Source organism: Triticum urartu, chromosome 7A (genome assembly GCF_056163025.1).
Source record: "Triticum urartu cultivar PI428250 chromosome 7A, HENAU_Tu73, whole genome shotgun sequence".
NCBI lineage: Eukaryota > Viridiplantae > Streptophyta > Magnoliopsida > Poales > Poaceae > Triticum > Triticum urartu.
Genome location: NC_141879.1, coordinates 641,175,290 through 641,193,449, shown reverse-complemented (window position 1 = coordinate 641,193,449; position 18,160 = coordinate 641,175,290). Strand labels below are relative to the sequence as shown.

The following is an 18,160-nucleotide window of genomic DNA, read 5'->3' as shown; positions in this document are numbered from 1 at the left end:
TCACTTATATTGATTGCATGTGATGTTTATCATTTATGCATCTTATTTTGCTTAGTTCGGTGGTAGCATTATAAGATGATCTCTCACTAAGTTTTAAGGTACAAGTGTTCTCCCTGAGTATGCATCGTTGCTACAGTTCGTTGTGCCGAGACACTACAACAAAATTGACATACCGTGACAAAAATCCTCATGACGATGGTGGACAACGTCATCAAAATGCTTAATGTGTGATGTTGTGGTAGGTGACATCATCGATTACTACAGATTGGTGACGATAAACGTCACTGGAATGTCTCAGCCTGTGAGCACACCCGGCTGCCAATTTCTGTGACGGTCTGGTATTTTGCATGACAAACTTGATAGTCATTGAATACTACGAATGTGTGATGATCAATTTTTTGTCATTTAACGTCTAGCAATGGGACCCACCATAGCTAGTTTTTCTGACAGGTCCCACCATAGCGTTCATGGGCTAATGAGAGGTAGGTTTTGACAGTGGGCCATAATCTTTCCAAAGGCTATTGAGCATTGTAATTATTTTGTACTATCAAATATAAGTAGGTAGTGGCCATGGAAATACTTATAATTATTTGCTTTTATAAATGGAAAACATTGTGTTGTTCTTTCTTCGATGGTTATATTGTTCTTTCAAATATAAATAGGCAGCGGCTCAGAAAATAACTTTAATCGGGCGTTCATGGCCTGATTTTTTATCTCAAAAATAAAAATGTAAATAAGAGAAAGAACTGCTAATGGGAAAAATAATTTTTAATTAACACAATTTTTTTCTTATATATAGAATAAATAGGTAGTGGCTATGCGAAAAACTTCAATTGGGTGCTCGGGCGCTAATGTTGTTTCGTTGTATCTCAAAAGTTAAAATGGAAGTAGTAGAGTGGATGGGAAATCTTATTTTTTATTCTTATCAATAAACAAGTAGTTGTTGGGCGAAAAACATGAATGTGAATGTGGGTGCCCGTGAGGTGATGTTGTTTCGTTTGTATCTAAAAAATTAATAAAACCAAGTCGATGCAAAAATTATTGCTACAGAGTTCAAACCGGGTACCACCATGATCTGCACCAACATCGCTGCCATTAGGAAAGAGTTCAGACGCATATAAATTATTATAGAGGTTCTTAATTATCTTCTTGGACTATACGCCTAGGCATGTATGACTATGTAGATTAGTTCTTTCTTCTCGGGGCATATGTGACTCGATATGATCGTCTTCTTGGTTCTAGGCAGGATTATGATTAGACGAAGCACGACACGGATCAGTTTCGACCGTTGCCAATTCCAAATACTACTTCCGTCACGGTTTAGAAGGTGTGCTTGGAAATTCTTTAGGATCTAGGTAGTTATCTATTGCTTGTGAGATGTGCTAAAAAATAGCATTCACACTACCCATGCATATAGAAATAGTATATCGGAGTACTAATTAGCTACTAGAAATAAATGCAATGCGCCCTAAACCTTGTCTATTGTGGAAACACACACAAATTTAATCGTGCCTTCTAAACTGTGACGGAGGGAGTAAGTGTCTCCACTCCCGTGTACCAATCTTAATTGAATCCATCTGACCACCATATCGTACGAAGCCCGCATCGCACCGTCTACCACTTTTGACATATTTATTTACAACTCCAAAAAAACTGCATGAAAAAACACACCATAATGTATTTGAAAGATTTGCCTTTTTAATAATCATTTGATACTTATTTCGAATTAAATGAATTACATAATATTATGTGGAAATTAAGGGCCTGTTCGTATCCACTCCACTCCAGCAAATCGTTAGCTCCACTCCCAACTCCTAGGTTGCTGGCTCCCCACTACAAATCAGGAGCAGACAACTTGTTCGGCAACTAACTCCAGCTCCTAGGTTACTGGCTCCCCACAATACATGAGCTTGTTTTCACACTGCTCGATACGTGACTGTGTTCACTTGTTGTGGCAAGGATTCAACATAGTTCACAAAATTGCACAAATATGCTGTAAATTCTGAATTAATCATCTCGTTAAAAAAAAAACTATTTTCCCTCCACCCACGTACTCTCCCTCCACTTCTCTAAATCCTTTTCCGCATCCACCCTGTGTCCCCACCCGTCGAAGACCCATCCAAAATTACTCTTCTATTTCGCCCGCAAAGGGGCACCACTAAAAGCCACCGCCCACCCTGACATTTTTTCGCCAGATTCAATCTGTTCTCCTATCCCACGATTGCAGTGATCAGGGCCGGGAGATTGGGGATCGCCGGCTGGGTGTCCCGCCGGTTCGAGCTCGGATCCACAGCATCAACCAGCCCCGCGAGCACTCCTCTCTATTCTCCCCCTGATTTGCAGCGACGGGCGACGGCGGATTGAAGGAGGCCGCCCCACCAGCGGAGCTCGGATCCACCGCATCAACCCGCGCGCGAGCCTTTCCCCACCGATTACAGCGACCGACGATGGCTCTTAGTAATTTTCTCATCCCGCCTTCCTCATCCCTCAAGCCCTTAATGTTCAGTGATTAGGGTTCATGCATGCCACTAATCATCTCGCCCTTCTCGTTAATTAGGATCACCAGGATACAACGAAGGGATTTGCGGGAGAAAAGCACCGAGGCGAGGTTGACGAAAGAGAGAAGGTGAGATACAGAGTTGTATTGGAGAGGAATTCAGAGTTTCCAGTTTTACAAGTCATACCCACACACGGTAGCAGCTGGCCCCTTTAACTGAACTCAGGCACCACACGGCCATAGTGCTTGTGGTTAAAACCTGAAACCTTAAATTGATTTCTACTGTCTGCTTGTGGTTAGCTAAAACTTGAAAGTTATTCCACTGCCTGCTTGTGGTTCTGCTGCCCCATAAATAGTCCCTAACTAGTGCTGTCAAAACTGAATAAACACTGAGACTGCACTTGATTTTGACACCTTACGGAGATGTATAGCCCTGTGCTAGTGTACTTTTATCTCCACTACTAAATACGGAGTAAAAGAGAAGTACACTTAATATTTGCCTTGCCGCTCCTAACTGATTGCTACCCATGATGTTAAGGGTATGAAGCTGACAAGCATTTTCGTACGCCCAGAACTTGATAAAAGCAGATACATGGTAAACTCAAGCTGCTCCTACTTTACAAACGTACAACACCATCCATTGAGCCTTAATTTTCAAAGAGTATAGTGAACTTTCTGGTTTTCGGAACTATGCCAACAGCAACAGTAATAGTATTTTTTGTTGTTTTTTTTGTTTTGAACATTCTGGACATGTAAAATGGCTTTCACTTAAACAGTTAGTTATATACAATATTAGTGCATCCTGTGTTTGCATCCTGACTTATCTACTTTATTATATTCATTTAAGCTCCAGGAAAGTACATTTGCACATGTAAAATTGTTGCTTCTTTTGAGGTCCATTTCCAAACAAGTTTAAGCAGAATTTGTTTATCTAGTGTTACCATAGGCTAGTGTTCTTTTGGTAATTCATTCAGTTCACTCACTATTCATCTTTAACAGCTTCAGTTGCTAAAATAATGCCAACACTTCCGGAGAGTGAGAGGGAAACAAGGGCATATCTTGCGGAAAGGAAAAGCAAGAGTGAGGCATATTTGAAGGTAAGGGATGCAAGGATTGCAGAATGCAAGGATGCGGAGCAGCAACCTCTTAGAGACATACAAAGCATAGCTTGTAGACTTGTATACCCTACTGCCTCTAATGCGCAACCGACAAAAATGCAGGAGGTGTCGGTGATCGCAGTGTCTCAGAGTATGAACCAAATGTTGAAGAGGAGGCCCATTTTGCAGAAGAAGCTTTGAGAGATGAAGACGAAGCCGCTCTTGCCATGTCCAAAGAAATGGTAATATATTGTGTGGACTTGCTTCTTAAATAATGTGTACATCAATGTGGACTCACCGGCTTTAATTCTATCTTGCTCGTATCATGTGTATGTCACTCTGCACCACATCACCTTCCTTTCTAGCATGGGTTATGCATCAAGATCCGGGTGATCTGGGACCTCTACTTCATCAGCATAGATCTGAGAAGAAAGAATTGAACAGAAGGATAGAGATGCGAGAGATGCAAGTGACAGGTACATGTCTTGTTTCTCTTTGTGTTCTGGTTTTTTCTTTTTGCCTGCTTTTGTGCATGTGCGCAGTGCACCCATGATAGTGAGAAAATGAGAATACAAATCTACATGAACAAGACATTCGCCTTCAGTTCTTGTAATGAAAGTTGCACTAAGGAATGCTTTGTTGTTTATGTATTGTTTCATCCAAATCCAATCATCCAAAGTAACATAAAAAAATATATGCTTGTAATGAGAAATACACGTTTTGCTGCATGGTTTTTTGCTGCTGCACCACAAAGGCATGAGAATAACATTGTAATGCATGGTTTCTAATCCTGAAATCTAGTATGATTTGTTCATTGTTTTATGTTCTTGCTTTTAGCAGAATGATATCGGCTGGTAGAGTTTGCTCTAGAAAAATTGTTATCCTAGCATAGTTTCTTCTTGCCTGGGTTGTTGACTTGATATATTATTTGTGTTGCTTGGTGCTTTTTAAAAAGATAAATGAAATCTAGTTCTTGGTTTTGCATGTTTTTTTAACCATTATAAGCTATTCTTGGGTTTACTCTTTCATTTACCCATCTGTATGCTTGCCTTGACATTTAATAATGTACCGCTTTATTTTAGATTATTAATTTGATAGATTGTAAGCCTCGTAGTGGTACTCTTGTACCTTGTTATCTTGTCTGTTTTCATCTCATCAAAGGTACAACGTTGTTGTGTTTGTTCAATTTATAGGCATTGAGAGGAGTTAGCCGCGAGGCTTGAAGCACAAGTGACAAGACACCACGTGATGATTGGGTATGATAAGCTCTACGTTCACATACAACGGGTGCAAGCCAGTTTCACACACGCAGAATACTTGAGTTAAACTTGACGAGCCTAACATATGCAGATATGGCCTCAGAACACTGAGACCGAAAGGTTGAGCGTGAATCATATAGTAGATATGATCAATATAGTGATGTTCACCATTGAAAACTATTTCATCTCATGTGATGATCGGACATCGTGTAGTTGATATGAATCACGTGATCACTTAGATGATTAGAGTGATGTCTATCTAAGTGGGAGTTCTTAAATAATTTGATTAATTGAATTTTAATTTATCATGAACTTATTACCTGATAATATTTTTCATGTCTATGTTGTTGTAGATAGATGGCCCGTTCTGTTGTTTCGTTGAATTTTAGTATGTTCCTACAGAAAGCTAAGTTGAAAGATAATGGTAGCAACTATACGGAATGGGTCCGTAACTTGAGGATTATCCTCGTTACTACACAGAAGAATTGTGTCCTCTAAGCATCGCTAGCTGACAAACCCGCTGCAGGAGCAACGTCAGATGTTGTAAACACCTGGCAGGGCAAAACTGATGACTACTCGATAGTTTAGTGTGCCACGCTTTAGGACTTAGAACCGGGACTTCAATGACGTTTAGAACGTCATGGAGCATATGAGATGTTTCAGGAGTTGAAGTTAATATTTCAAGCAAATGCCCAAATTGAGAGATATGAAGTCTTCAATAAGTTTTACAGCTACAAAATGGAGGAGAATAGTTATGTCAGTGAACATTTACTCAGAATGTCTGGGTATCTGTTGGTGTCAAAACCGGCGGATCTCGGGTAGGGGGTCTCGAATTGTGCGCGACACAATGTTTACCCAGGTTCGGACCCTCTCTATGGAGGTAATACTCTACTTTCTGCTTGATGATCTTGACGGATATGCGTATTACAAAAATTGATCTACCACGAGATTGTAATGGCTAAACTCTAGAAGTCTAGCCTGTATAACTATGGTAATGAGTCTCTCCCCTCTTTGGACTAAGTCCTCAGGTTTATATAGACACAGGGGGTCTAGGGTTACACAAGGTCACTTACCAAGAAAGGAATCTACATGTTCGATCGACAAGCTTGCCCTCCACACCAAGAAAAATCCCATCCGAACACGGGTACAGTTTTCAGTCTTCGTATCTTCACAGTCCATCAGTCCGGCCCATGGCTAACAGGCCGGACGCCCGAGGACCCCTTTGTAACGCCCTCGATGCGGCTATATCTCCCATGTGTCGAAGCACGACTTAGAGGCATAACCGCATTGAAAGCAATGTCGTAAGTGAGGTAATCTTCACACAACCCATGTAATACATACGGGAAAAAGATACATAGTTGGCTTACAATCGCCACTTCACACAATACATGATTAAAGCATTACATCATCCAGATACAATCAAGGCCTGACTATGGAACCAAAATAAAAGAAGACTACCCCAAATGCTACATAGATCCCTGATCGTCCCAACTGGGCTCCACTACTGATCAAAAGAAAAATGAAACATCACAATGAACAAGGTCTTCATCGAGCTCCTCCTTGAGCTTGGTTGCGTCACCTGCACGGTAACATCGGCACCTGAAACTGGTTTAGGAAGTAATCTGTGAGTCACGAGGACTCAGCAATCTCACACCCTCGCGATCAAGACTATTTAAGCTTATAGGAAGAGTAAAAGTATGAGGTGAAGCTGCAGCAAGAGACTAGCATATTTGGTGGCTAACATACGCAAATGAGAGCGAGAAGAGAAGGCAAAAGCATGATCGATGAACTATGATCAATAAGTGATCCTAGAACAACCTACGTCAAACATTACTCCAATACCGTATTCACTTCCCGGACCCTGCCGAGAAGAGACCATCATGGCTACACACGCGGTTGATGTATTTTAATTAAGATAAACTTCATGTTTTCTACAACCGGACATTAACAAATTCCCATATGCCCATAACCGCGGGCACGGCTTCCGAAAGTTCAATCCCTGCAGGGGTGTCCCAACTTAGCCCATCACAAGCTCTCATGGTCAACGAAGAATATTCCTTCTCTCAAGACAATCCGACAGACTCGGCATCCCGGTTACAAGACATCCTCGACAATGGTAAAACAAGTCCAGCAAAGCCACCCGAATGTGCCGACAAATCCCGATAGGAGCTGCACATATCTCGTTCTCAGGGCACACCGGATTGTCCAAACTTCCGATAGGCCAGCCCAGAGTTGCCCCTGGTGGCCACCGGCGGCTGACAAGGTGGACCAACACTCAGAGGAGCACTGGCCCGTGGGGGTTAAAATAATGATGACCCTCGGAAGCGCGACTCTCAAGGGAAAAGTAGGTGGTGGTGAGGCAAATGGTAAAACCAAGGTTGGGCCTTGCTGGAGGAGTTTTATTCAAATTGAACTGTCAAGGGGTTCCCATTATAACCCAACCGTGTAAGGAACGCAAAATCCGGGAACATAACACCGATATGACGGAAACTAGGGCAGCAAGAGTGGAACAAAACACCAGGCATAAGGCCGAGCCTTCCACCCTTTACCAACTATATAGGTGCATTAATTAAATAAGAGATATTGTGATATCCCAACAAGAATATCCATGTTCCAATAAGGAACAAACTCCAATCTTCACCTGCAACTAACAACGCTATAAGAGGGGCTGAGCAAAGCGGTGACATAGCCAAACAACGGTTTGCTAGGACAAGGTGGGTTAGAGGCTTGGCTTAACAATACGGGAGGCAGGATAAGCAAGTGGTAGGTATCGCATCATAGGCATAGCAAAAGAGCGAGCAACTAGCAAGCAAAGATAGAAGTGATTTCGAGGGTATGGTCATCTTGCCTGAGATCCCGCAAGGAAGAAGAACGAGTCCATGAAGAAGACAAACGGACGTAGTCGAACGGGTCCTCACAAATGCGACGTTATCGGAACCAACCCGAAGAAGCAACACCGGAAAGAAGCACACAACATAGTAAACAACCAACACATGAACATGGCATGATATGCGGGATGCAACATGTGATACATATGCATGATTTGGAAAGGAATGATTGAACATGTCCTCAACTTAGAAAACCAAGCGTGCCACTAGAAAGATGAGTTGATTTCGGTCGAAATCGATATAAAGATCACCGGAATCGGATGCACGGGTTGTAAATGACAAGCAAAACAAATATGACACCGGGCTGCGATTAACAGCACGAGACCATCCAAATGCATCAAGAACAACATGCTACAGCACTCCAACATAGCAACAAAATATATGGCAGGGATCCACTCAAGATGCTTGACAAAAGATGAACACTGAGCTATGGCTAATTCAATCGATAGCAGGATCAAACAAGCATGACAAAAGTGCAAATGATAACAGGTTTCAGACTTAGTGAAATTAACAGCAAGTCAGGATTTTAACATCAGGAAGCAATGTTTACAGCAATGAAACAACATGTTACAGGAACATATCATGGCAAAGCAAGGCATGGCATGAAGCTACTCAAGGCATACAACAAAAGTCCCTTAGTGACCATTTGCCAAAAGGGATCAGAAAATACAATTGCAAGCAAAGACATGGATGGATAGAGCACAATATTATCTACAAAACATCCTTACTGATCATGCTCAAAAGAGGCATGGATCACTAGGAAACAACATGAACATATGGCATAAAAATAATGACAGGGCAAGGACATAGTGAAATTCTAAGTCCCTGAAATCAGCATCATTGAGTAAGCTACTTTACATGCTTGTGCTAGTCACCACAAAGATCACAAAAATACATGGCATACACCCCTGTAAAGATGGCATGGCATTTTACAAAACACATGTAGAGCACAAGATCATAGCATGCACACATTAATCATGGCAAAAATGACAAAAGTGCATTTGCTGAAACAGATCTGAAACTATCATCACATAGCCCTCTTTCAACAGCATTTCAGGCATCAAGATGAGCTCAAATAAAAATGATGCAATGAGATGAAATGATGTACTCTTCGAGACGAACATTTTGATATGCTACACACACAAATCGAAGCCATGATGAGGAAGTTATGTCATGTCAAAATATGCAAAAATCTAGGGGTTCGGGGGGGGGGGGGGAAGTCAACCGAGATATGAACTGGATCTGGATCTGGCTGGGGCACGCGTTTCAATGATGGGCGGACTTCTCTCGCCGGAGTTTGAGGAGGACCTTCGGCCGTGCAGAGGTGGTCCGGCGAAGGGGAAGACGCGGGACGGGGCGGAGGAGGTCGCCGGCGCCGGAGCTCGCGGCGGTTCCGGCGGGCGGCGGGCGGAGCGCGCCGGTGCAGGGCGCGGGGCGGGTCGGCGAGGGCTCAGGCGTGCGGGAGGCGGCAGCGGTCGGCGGCCGCGGCGGAGAGGCGGCGCCACGCGGGCTCTCTCCACGGGTGGCGGCGGCGAACGGTTGGGCCCCGTGGGCCCGATCTGGGCCGCGCGGGCCGGCGACGGGGCTGGAGGAGAGAGAGGGCGGCAGTGGCTGACGTGGCGCAGCCGGATTCGTCGGCGGCGGCGGCTGAACATGTCCAGGCGCGGTGGAGGTTTCGTCCGGGCGCGAGGTAGAGGAAGGCTAGGGTTTGTACCGCGAATTTTTCGGGGGAGGCCACATATTTATAGGTGGAGGAAGCTAGGAGAGTCCCAATGAGGTGCGGTTTTCGGCCACGCGATCGTGATCGAACGAACTAGATGAAGGAAGGGGTTTAGGCGGGTTTTGGGCCACTTTGGAGGGGTGTTGGGCTGCAACACACACGAGGCCTTTTCGGTCCCTCGGTTAACCGTTGGAGTATCAAAAAAAGTCCAAGTGGCACGAAACTTGACAGGCGGTCTACCGGTAGTAAACCAAGGCCGCTTGACAAGTCTCGGTCCAATCCAAAAACGTTTAACATCCACACACAAGAAGAGGTAGAAAGGGACACCGGGTGACATAGGAGCGCCGGATTGAGAAACGGACAACGGGGAAAATGTTCGGATGCATGAGACGAACATGTATGCAAATGAAATGCACATGATGACATGATATGAAATGCAACACGCAAGCAAATGACATGGCAACGACAGCGAATAACTGGAAGACACCTGGCACATCGGTGTCGGGGCGTCACAACACTCCACTACGAGAGGATCTCGATCCGAGATCCTAGGGATGGCACTGAAGGGGAAAGGAAGAGGAAGAGGTGAGGTGAAACTATGTTGCTTCTTTGACAAACGAGTGAAACCAAAGAACCTTGCGAGGTTGAACAAATTCGAGAAAAGAATACAACGAAGCTGAACAAAGTCGAAAACACTCCGTTAGAAAAGAGGGACAAAGAACATTGCGAAAAACCTTGAGGTTGAAGGGCAAGATATATATTGAAACCACTCCGGTTAAGAAGGGATAAGCAAGGAAAAGAATATGAACTTGGCAAAACAAGAAGATGGGTTGAAAAGAGCAACATCACAATGCCTCCGAAACGAAAGAATAGAAGATAGATAATTGAAATAGGAGAATTAAAAAGAAAATGCCAACTTCTGTCACCAAAAGAGTTTGAAAAGGCATCCTTAAGAGAAGGGTCGAACGGAGTTGTTGGAAAACCAACAATGAAAAGATAAGCTTTAAGTAGGCTTATGGAAAGCATCTCTAAATCAAGAGGTGAAATTCTGCCACTAACGGAAACAATAGATTGGATTGGTATGAAAGAAGACGAGGAACTTGTTCACCGGAAGGATAAAAGAAGAACTTGGGTACTTTATAAGCACCATAGATAACAACAATCCTTAGGGAAGGCTTTAGGTGAAATATAACCCAAGATAACTCCAACGAAGAGGTTGATGGATTTAAAATATCTCATTTTTAACAACGTGTGAATCACGAAGCATGAACTCAAATTATCAAGAATGACATAATACCACCTTCAATGATACGGAAAAAAATTGCACTCCGGATTGCAAAATGAAGAAAGCTTGAGCTTATCTGAAAAGAATCTCGATGAACACTTCGAGAAGGAATTAATTCCTTGATGAACCAACATGTAGAGCTTCCATTAAAAACTCTGGTAAAAAAAAGAACGATCAAACAAAATGAAGGATGAAAAGAATAAGGTTGAAGCCTTGCAATGATTTTAGATGGATCTTCGTGATGATATAATTGAGAGATCTTGGAACTCCGGGTAAGAAAAGATAAAGTATCTCAAACCGAGAATTTGATATGATGAACCACTCCGGAAAGCAGGAATTAGAATGCTTGGATGAAACAAGAATAAGACTTATGTTATGCGTATCCTTCACCAATTTAAATTGATAACAAAAAACAGATTTGGCATACTACTTATTCTCGTAGAAAGGACTAAGAGAGAGATATAGCACAAACTTGAGAAGGTCTTCAACGAACCACCGGTATGATTGGAACGACGAATGAATTGATCAGATAACAGCGGAAGAGAATCCTGGAAGAACCACCGTAAGAATTGGAAATGAATGAAATGAAGATACAATTCACTGGGAAAAATTTGAAAATGAAAGAAGATACTTGATAGAATTTAGATACATGAGTACGACTAGATCACGAGCTGATTAGAGAATACTTGAATGATGCACCGGTAAGATTTTGAGAATGAGGGCTGAGAGCTGAGAATAAATAAATCTTCTGAAATGATGTGCTTCAGAGTAAAGAAATGGAAACAACTCATGAAATGCTCCGGATAGGTGAAAAGAATACTCACAATCAAAACGATTATGAGAGGATGGCGGTAAGCTAGCATCATGAATCTTCGAGAGAATGGATAAGATTGAAGAGAAACTCTTCTTCGATCTTCCAATCTGAGAATGACGAGGAGAAACACCACCATGAATTATTGAGGCACTCCGGAATGAAGAATGGAATGGTTGATCCAACGATAAAAAGAAATTGAGAGATCTTGAAGAAACACATCTGACTGATAAAAATTCATTCGTACATCAAACTTTGAAAAGAATTTGAGAATAACTCCGGAAAGAATTAGAAGAGTCAGGTAAGATCCTGGGAAAAGACCTGTGGGTTAGGGACCACTCAAAAGAAATACATTTGGAATGATTTTGAAGAGAGATCGCGCCGGTTGAATTAAAAGGCATGAGATAACAACCTTGAGATAGGTTTGAACGGAACTTGAATGGAAAGACGAGCCTTCTAAGATATCTTCAGCACCCCGAAACAAATGAATAGCGAGAAGTGAATTATAATGTGGTGCAACGGCATAAGAAAACATTTGAAAACGAGGAAAGGATAAAATCAACACCGAAAGCTTGAATTGAATCCGCCGGAGAAGAAAAGAATGAAGAATATTGAACTTGTAGCTTCCTTAGCATCTTCATGAGAATCACCGAAAAAGAACATTGACGGAAAGGAATGGAGAGACTTCCCATCAATAAAAGGATATGTGATTAAGAAATCTGGGTCCTTGAAGAAAAAAGGGTGGGAGGGAGGGACAACAAAGACAACTTGGAATGGATGAAACGAACACCATTGAGAAAACTGAGATTGAATCTTGTGGATGTTGAAAATGAACGGATCCATTTGAAAAGATACACACTGGTTGGAAAAGAATTGGCATGACCATCTTGATGATCGAAAAGGATTAGTATCCACATAGAAGTATGAGAACACCATTTATGAAAGGTATGAAATCAACATTTGACTTCGAAGCAACTCGAATACCACAACTGGAAACAAAACAAGGATTGGCTTGTAGAATAAGCCGGAACAAACATATGATAGAGATTTCGTCCGAAGTTTTCGTGGTGGGGCCTACATGGGCTCGATCGTATAGCACCATCATGTACAACGCGGTGCACATGACATACAAAGCGTCCCCGAGTCAGCATAGCCAAGGACTCTTTAAGACGCAACGAGACCACTGTAAAAACCAAACCGTGGATAGACGGACCACTAGACGTCGAACCGTAATTTTATATCATATATCTGTCGGAAAGATATCCTAAGATCTACTTGAATTCCCACTTATAAACTCCCGAAACTTTCCGGTTATGCAATCAGGTGTTGGGGATACAGGGGAAGCATAATATCTCACCCAAAACTAGCAAATCCTACATCCAACTGTATCCATCCTTCAACACATAACCAAGAAACCTTCGGAATTCATTTACCTCAACCTTCGAAAACATCCGTTATACGAGTTATGGCAATACACCCGAACTCCCACCCCAGTACTGGGTGACGTCGAGGTTATCTCACCAACAACTGCATAAAAGAGATTTTCGATGTCGGCGAAACTCAGGTATTCCAAAACTGCAACGATAAAATTGTGACGACAACACCTCGGAGCTCAACTCCCCGGGACACTGCCACAACCCCTAAATGTTAGGAGGCACCAAGAACAATGTTCTCGTCACAAAACCATCAGAACAATTCCAAGATACCCGCGTGATCCTAAATTTTTTTAGTGAAATTTGAGAAGAGAAGAGTCAAAACTCTACGCCAGGATGCCTCACCAGAGCGATGAAGGGACTGAAGAGTAAAAGGAATCCTACTCTCCGATATATATAATCCTAAATGACTCAAAACATTTTTTTTTCTAGACTCAACAATGCTAGCGATTTGATCAAGCAGGGGACTCCTAAGGTCGGGGAAGGCTCTGATTACCAACTTGTAACGCCCTCGATGCGGTTATATCTCCCACGTGTTGAAGCACGACTTAGAGGCATAACCGCATTGAAAGCAATGTCGCAAGTGAGGTAATCTTCACACAACCCATGTAATACATACGGGAAAAAGATACATAGTTGGCTTACAATCGCCACTTCACACAATACATGATTAAAGCATTACATCATCCAGATACAATCAAGGCCCGACTACGGAACCAAAATAAAAGAAGACTACCCCAAATGCTACACAGATCCCCGATCGTCCCAACTGGGCTCCACTACTGATCAAAAAGAAAACGAAACACCACAACGAACAAGGTCTTCATCGAGCTCCCCCTTGAGCTCGGTTGTGTCACCTGCACGGTAATACCGGCACCTGCAAACTGGTTTAGGAAGTAATCTGTGAGTCACGGGGACTCAGCAATCTCACACCCTCACGATCAAGACTATTTAAGCTTATAGGAAGGGTAAAATTATGAGGTGGAGCTGCAGCAAGCGACTAGCATATTTGGTGGCCAACATACGCAAATGAGAGCGAGAAGAGAAGGAAAAAGCACGATCGATGAACTATGATCAATAAGTGATCCTAGAACAACCTACGTCAAACATTACTTCAATACCGTGTTCACTTCCCAGACCCCACCAAGAAGAGACCATCATGGCTACACACGCGGTTGATGTATTTTAATTAAGATAAACTTCAGGTTTTCTACAACCGGACATTAACAAATTCCCATCTTCCCATAACCACGGGCACGGCTTTCGAAAGTTCAATCCCTGCAGGGGTGTCCCAACTTAGCCCATCACAAACTCTCATGGTCAACGAAGGATATTCCTTCTCCCAAGACAATTCGACAGACTCGGCATCCCGGTTACAAGACATCCTCGACAATGATAAAACAAGTCCAGCAAAGCCACCCGAATGTGCTGACAAATCCCGATAGGAGCTGCACATATCTCGTTCTCAGGGCACATCGGATTGTCCAAACTTCCGGTAGGCCATCCCAGAGTTACCCCTGGTGGCCACCGGCGGCTGACAAGGTGGACCAACACTCAGAGGAGCACTGGCCCCAGGGGGGAGGGGGTTAAAATAATGATAACCCTCGGGAGCACGACTCCCAAGGGAAAAGTAGGTGGTGGTGAGGCAAATGGTAAAACCAAGGTTGGGCCTTGCTGGAGGAGTTTTATTCAAAGCGAACTGTCAAGGGGTTCCATTATAACCCAACCGTGTAAGGAACGCAAAATCCGGGAACATAACACTGATATGATGGAAACTAGGGCAGCAAGAGTGGAACAAAACACCAGGCATAAGGCCGAGCCTTCCATCCTTTACCAACTATATAGGTGCATTAATTAAATAAGAGATATTGTGATATCCCAACAAGAATATCCATGTTCTAACATGGAACAAACTCCAATCTTCAACTGCAACTAACAATGCTATAAGAGGGGCTGAGCAAAGCGGTGACATAGCCAAACAACGGTTTGCTAGGACAAGGTGGGTTAGAGGCTTGACGTAACAATACGGGAGGCAGGATAAGCAAGTGGTAGGTATCGCATCATAGGCATAGCAAAAGAGCGAGCAACTAGCAAGCAAAGATAGAAGTGATTTCGAGGGTATGGTCATCTTGCCTGAGATCCCGCAAGGAAGAAGAACGAGTCCATGAAGAAGACAAACGGACGTAGTCGAACGGGTCCTCACAAATGCGACGTTATTGGAACCAACCCAAAGAAGCAACACCGGAAAGAAGCACACAACATAGTAAACAACCAACACATGAACATGGCATGATATGCGGGATGCAACATGTGATGCATATGCATGATTTGAAAAGGAATGATTGAACCTGGCCTCAACTTGGAAAACCAAGCGTGCCACTAGAAAGATGAGTTGATTTCGGTCGAAATCGATATAAAGATCACCGGAATCGGATGCACGGTTTGTAAATGACAAGCAAAACAAATATGGCACCGGGCTGCGATTAACAGCACGAGACCATCTAAATGCATCAAGAACAATATGCTACGGCACTCCAACATAGCAACAAAATACATGGCAGGGATCCACTCAAGATGCTTGACAAAAGATGAACACTGAGCTACGGCTAATTCAATCGATAGCAGGATCAAACAAACATGGCAAAAGTGCAAATGATAACAGATTTCAGACTTAGTGAAAGTAACGGTAAGTCAGGATTTTAACATCAGGAAGCAATGTTTACAGCAATGAAACAACATGTTACAGGAACATATCATGGCAAAGCAAGGCATGGCATGAAGCTACTCCAAGCATACAACAAAAGTCCTTTAGTGACGATTTGGCAAAAGGGGTCAGAAAATACAATTGCAAGCAAAGACATGAATGGATAGAGCACAACATCATCTACAAAACATCCTTACTGATCATGCTCAAAAGAGGCATGGATCATTAGGAAACAACATGAACATATGGCATAAAAATAATGACAGGGCAAGGACTTAGTGAAATTCTAAGTCCCTGAAATCAGCATCATTGAGTAAGCTACTTTGCATGCTTGTGCTAGTCACCACAAAGATCACAAAAATACATGGCATACACCCCTGTAAAGATGGCATGAAATTCTACAAAACACATGTAGAGCTCAAGATCATAGCATGCACACATTAATCATGGCAAAATGACGAAAGTGCATTTGCTGAAACAGATCTGAAACTATCATCACATAGCCCTCTTCCAACAACATTTCGGGCATCAAGATGAGCTCAAATGAAAATGATGCAATGAGATGAAATGATGTACTCTTCGAGACGACCATTTTGATATGCTACACGCACGAATCGGAGCCACGATGAGGAAGTTATGTTATGTCAAAGTATGCAAAAATCTAGGGGTTCGGGGGGGGGGGGGAGTCAACTGAGATATGAACTGGATCTGGATCTGGCCGGGGCACGTGTTTCGATGATGGCCGGACTTCTCTCGCCAGAGTTTGAGGAGGAGCTTCGGCCGTGCAGAGGTGGTCCGACGAAGGGGAAGACGCGGGACGGGGCGGAGGAGGTCGCCGTCGCCGGAGCTCGCGGCGGCTCCGGCGGGCGGCGGGCGGAGCGCGCCGGTGCAGGGCACGGGGGGGGGGAGCTCAGCGAGGGCTCGGGTGTGCGGGAGGCGGCGGCCACGGCGGAGAGGCGGCGCGACGCGGGCTCTCACCACGGGTGGCGGCGGCGAACGGTTGGGCCGCGCGGGCCCGATCCGGGCCGCGCGGGCTGGCGGCGGGGCTGGAGGAAAGAGAGGGCGGCGGTGGCTGACGTGGCGCAGCCGGATTTGTCGGTGGCGGCGGCTGGACATGTCCGAGCGCGGTGGAGATTTCGTCTGGGCGCGAGGTAGAGGAAGGCTAGGGTTTGTACCGCGAATTTTTCGGGGGAGGCCACATATTTATAGGTGGAGGGAGCTAGGAGAGTCCAAATTAGGTGCGGTTTTCGGCCACGCGATCATGATCGAACGACCTAGATGAAGGAAGGGGTTTAGGTGGGTTTTGGGCCACTTTAGAGGGGTGTTGGGCTGCAACACACACGAGGCCTTTTCGGTGCCTCGGTTAACCGTGGGAGTATCAAACGAAGTCCAAATGGCACGAAACTTGGCAGGCAGTCTACCGGTAGGAAACCAAGGCCGCATGACAAGTCTCGGTCCAATCCGAAAAGGTTTAACACCCACACACGAAAAGAGGTAGAAAGGGACACCGGGTGACATAGGAGCACCGGATTGAGAAACGGACAACGGGGAAAATGCTCAGATGAATGAGACAGACATGTATGCAAATGAAATGCACATGATGACATGATATAAAATGCAACACGCAAGCAAATGACATGGCAACGACAGCGAATAACTGGAAGACACCTGGCACATCGGTCTCGGGGCGTCACACCCTTAGTTCAGGACTCCCTCAGTAGCCCCTGAACCTGGCTTCAATGACAAGGTATCCGGTGCGTAGATCTGTCTTCGGCATTGCGAGGTGGGTTCCTCCTTCCGAACTCCAAGATAGTCTTCGGACGAAACAAACATGTCCGGGTCTGCAACACACAGCCGTAGAGAGTATAGTATTTCACGAATTTAATCTGCTGACAACTTTAGTAATGTGACGTCATGCTTTCCCGGTCATTATTTCGAACCGTTTCCCGTCCCACTGCTCCATGTTTCGGGGCGTGGTTTTTATTGGCACGTCTTGTCGAAGCAAAGATCGTGTCCCCTTATTTCGGGATTTTCATCAATACGAGCATGAGTAACCGGACCGTCTTGCGGGAAAGATTCCTTAGGAATAGGCAGGTTCTTAGGCTTAGGAGGAGGCGTTCAATACCCGCTGCCTTTATAAAGGAACCAAGGGCCGTCTTTTTTATGCCAAACTTCTCCTCGGCCTTCCCAACCTCGAGTTCTAGCACCCAAGGTTCGACTTCATTGCTTCAAGCCTCCCCATCATGTCCGGACCCAGGCCTCAAGGCCGATGGATAGCTTCCTCCATTACATAGGAGGATATTGCAAAGATTCGGGCGGCCAGATACTTGACCGCCGAGATACATGCTACCTCTTGAGCACTGTGTTGGTTTTCCCTTGAAGAGGAAAGGGTGATGCAGTAGAGCAGTGTAAGTATTTCCCTCAATTCTTGAGAACCAAGGTATCAATCCAGTAGGAGGCCACGCA

General features: G+C 44.2%; 1 long non-coding RNA gene across 2 annotated transcripts; it reads left to right on the top strand.

Annotated features, from left to right (window-relative positions):
- The first annotated feature begins 2,090 nt into the window (after window positions 1–2,090).
- Window positions 2,091–5,180, top strand: LOC125520465 (uncharacterized). Of its 2 annotated transcripts, XR_015611594.1 has the most exons (6): window positions 2,092–2,457; window positions 2,558–2,626; window positions 3,497–3,594; window positions 3,718–3,836; window positions 3,960–4,070; window positions 4,788–5,180. It is a non-coding gene; the product is annotated as an uncharacterized LOC125520465 (long non-coding RNA). The 2 variants fall into 2 exon arrangements; XR_007288687.2 differs by having other exon boundaries at window positions 2,091–2,457; window positions 3,718–4,070.
- Window positions 5,181–18,160: the final 12,980 nt, after the last annotated feature.